The sequence below is a fragment of the Phaseolus vulgaris genome, unplaced genomic scaffold, assembly GCF_000499845.2.
Source record: "Phaseolus vulgaris cultivar G19833 unplaced genomic scaffold, P. vulgaris v2.0 scaffold_117, whole genome shotgun sequence".
In the NCBI taxonomy this organism is placed as follows: Eukaryota; Viridiplantae; Streptophyta; class Magnoliopsida; order Fabales; family Fabaceae; genus Phaseolus; species Phaseolus vulgaris.
Window position 1 is genome coordinate 38,375 of NW_027174147.1, and position 4,061 is coordinate 42,435.

The following is a 4,061-nucleotide window of genomic DNA, read 5'->3' on the forward strand; positions in this document are numbered from 1 at the left end:
TCGATTGCCCAGGGGAAGCGCAAAGGTCTCTAAAGGGGGCCACGCGATGGGCCACGTGGCGCGCGATAAAGGGTAGCCCAAAAGGTGTAATCATCCCCATTGCAGGGAATGTTCAATCGGTCATTAAGAATACCCCTGTGGTTCAGATAATGTCGCGTCAGTAATTCGAAAATTTGCTGAGTCAGCAGAGAATGACACGTCATCAAGAAAGCACGTGGATGGCGGGGGCAAGGCTTTAGTCTTTGCGCTGAAGACAAGTCTTCGGCTTAAGACTGGGGGGCTTGTGTACCGTCCCGTATCAGGGCGTTGACTAAGTCAAGGTCAAAGTCAACAACAGGAAAGTCAAGGTCAACTCGAGGTGTCGCCCAGATGTAGAGACGCCAAGAGAAAGCGTCGCCAAGGCAGGACAAGACGTCGCTAAGGCAAGGCGTCGCCTAAGCGAAGGCGTCGCCTAGGTGAAGGCGTCGCCTAGGTGAAGGCGTCGCCTAGGTGAAGGCGTCGCCCTGGTGAGGGCGTCGCCAGATTAAACAGTGTAAAAGCAAGGCCATCACGGTGTGGTTCCCCGATACCCATGGGTAGGAAAGACCATGGAGGGAGCGACGCCGTGGGAAAGCCTCAGGTCCCGATATCTCGGGAAAGTGATAAAGAGAAGGAAAAGGTGGCTTCAAGGCCATAGTGATAGTACCAGTAAAGGGCAGCCTGACTCGCGAAGTACCCCTGCCGCCCCAGAGACGCCTTCGGGACAGATACGACCCAAGAGGAAGGTCACGCCCAGGATAACCGGGTGCAGGGTGTGAGAGGAAGGCAGATACGCTCTCAGAGTAAGTGGCTAGATACTTGGGGGCATGAGTTGGCACCCAAAAAGCCACCCCTAGCGCAGTAGCACTCCCAAGCAGGAGGACCCACACGTAGAAACGTCCCCAGATGGGCAGAAACGCCCCCGGATGGGGTCAAAGCGTCATGAGGCCCTCCACGTGTAGGACAGCAATGCCGGAATAGAAACACCCTCTAGTCAGGTGCCAGGTAATTAAAGATATTCAATACAGTTTCCCTTTTTGGCATTCAGGTACTATTATGGCTCCCAAGCGTTTCAACGTTTTAAATGCGCTACGTTTCATAATTAAGCGCTTTAATGAGCGCGTTACGTTTGAGTTTAAAAGCGCTTTAAGGCGCTTTAAATGATGGGGGGCAGTTTAAATAGCGCTGGGAATGTCGGAAAAAGGGTTGGAACCTTTGGCAAATTTACGAGAAACTCTCTGGTTGCTTGCCCGTGCTTTAGGATTACGTACAAGTGACTGGAGAATATTTTTGCCTGAAGGAGACAACACACACACATATACACAGTTCTTTTACCACCCTTGAGAGTGCCACACGCGGTGCCCAGATACGTGGGTGGACAGTTTTTGGTGTTTCTTGCTGGCTGACTTGAGCGTCGGAGTGCAAACGGCCGCTAGGGCGCCTCTTTGTCCTCTTTTTTGCAGGAAATTTGCAGGCATTCAGTGGGAAGGAGTCCTTAGCTGACGATTGAGGCCGCGCATGAAGACGTCCCGGTCAACCGGACGGAACAGTTATAAGTCAAGAACTCACCAAAACTAGCACCAAATCCAAAACTCATAGGAAGTTCCAATTATGATCAAATTGAACCGAAAAGAATGGAACAAAAGATAAGCAAACTGAATTAGAAGTGCTGGAAATTAAACACACCGAACCAAATCAAACCAAGGAAGAATAACTTGCTGGAAAATGGAAATAGCCGAACCAAAAAAGGGCAAGAACAATTACGCTAGACATGGAAATGAAGAGGAAACAAAGCTAGAGAATAGAACACTTATGGAGATGGAAGAGTAGGTGATTGGTCATGTCACTTGGAGGATGGCTGCTCCAAGATTAGTGTGCTGCCTCCACTTCAGGACACCATGGATCCATCAAGATAAGACTAGAGAAGAAGGCTCAAAAGCTCTCCAATGCTCACTCAAAATTTGAGTATAGTTTCTTTACTCTCAATTCCAATCTGAAAAATACAAAGAGAGCACCTCTATTTATAGCCTAAGGTGCTGAAATGCAAGCTACACAAATTCAAAAACTCCCTCCTAAAAAGCTTCTAGAATCGGCGCCAAAAACAATGCATGAGGAAGGTGTGACCTCTTCCTTCACTTTGGCACCTCCTATTCTACTCCTACACCTATCTACTAACGCACCCCCCCTCCTAAAGCTCCTAACTAAAGCCTAAAAGATGCTATAACAATAGAGGTTTCTAATGTTTCCCTCTAAGCACCTTCAACCAAAGAAATTACAAAAAGAGAAAATAATTGTCCCCTAGCTCCTAAAGCTTTGAACATGCTTCTTGTAAGCCTTTGAGGTGGGGTTTGACCTCCATGGGCGTTCTCTACTTGCGCCTCCACCTCTTCTTGAACTTGTTGATTGGCCTCCATGTCCACTTGAGCTTGATCTCCATCATACTCCCCGAGTTGGAGAGAATTCGACCACGAATTCTGCAGACCTACAGAAAAAGGAGTTAGATCGCTGACATTAAAAGTATGACTACCTAAGAATGTATCAGGCATATCTAACTCATAAGCATTGTCATTAATCCTCTTGAGGATTTGGAAAGGTCCATCCCCTCGAGGCATTAGTTTGGACTTCCTTTGAGTAGGAAAATTATCCTTTCTCAAGTGAAGCCAAACCCAATCACCCTCATCAAACAACAATGCTTTTCTCCTTTTATTGGCAAGTTCAGCATACTTGCCAACCTTCTTCTCAATTCTCTTCTTGATGTTTTGATGCAAAGTTTTCACAAAAGAAGCCTTTTCATCCCCATCTTTGCACAAGACATCTCCAAGAAGGGGAATAGGAAGAAGATCAAGAGGTGTTAGGGGATTAAACCCATAGACAACCTCAAAAGGAGAATGTGAGGTGGTAGAATTTACTACACGATTATATGCAAACTCAACATGGGGTAGTAAATTCTCCCACACTCTAGGATTCCCCGAAATAAAACATCTCAATAGTTGTCCCAAAGTTCTATTCACCACCTCAGTTTGACCATCAGTTTGTGGGTGGCAAGTGGTAGAAAATAAAAGTTTAGTCCCAAGCTTGCCCCACAAGGTCTTCCAAAAGTGACTCAAGAACTTGGGATCTCTATCGGACACTATAGATCTAGGAATCCCATGCAAGCGAACCACTTCTTGGAAGAAGAGGTTTGCAATATGGCATGCATCATCCACTTTGTGGCAAGGAATAAAGTGAGCCATCTTTGAAAAACGATCCACTACCACAAAAATGGAGTCCTTTCCCTTTGATGTCTTGGGTAAGCCTAATATGAAATCCATAGATATATCTATCCAAGGCATGGAAGGGATAGGAAGAGGAGTATATAGACCATGGGGATGCATCTTAGACTTAGCTTTGCGGCAAGCTATGCATTTATCACACAAACTATGAACATGTTTATGCATATGAGGCCAAAAGAAATGTTCATGCAACACATCCAAAGTTTTAGCAACCCCAAAATGTCCCATTAAACCCTCCTCATGAGCTTCTCTAACAAGAGATAATCTAATAGAGCATTGAGGAACACAAAGACGTTTTCCTTTAAAAAGAAAGCCATCTTGTATAAAAAAATCTTTGTGTCCTCCCTTAAGACACTCTTGATAGATGAGAGAAAAATCAAGGTCATCATGATAAAGTTCCTTAATGTGATCAAAACCAAGATATTGAGAGCTTAAAAGATTTAGGAAAGTGTATCTTCTAGAAAGAGCATCAGCCACAATGTTTACTTTGCCTTGCTTGTGTTTGATCACATATGGAAATTGCTCAATGAATTCCACCCACTTAGCATGCCTCTTGTTAAGCTTGTTTTGGCTTTTCAAATATTTAAGAGATTCATGATCACTATGTATCACAAACTCTTTGGGAAAAAGATAGTGTTGCCAAGTGAACAAAGACCTAACAAGTGCATATAATTCTTTATCATAAGTGGAATAATTGAGATGACTTCCCTTCAATTTCTCACTAAAATAGGCTATGGGGTGGCCCTCTTGAAGGAGAACAGCCCCAATACC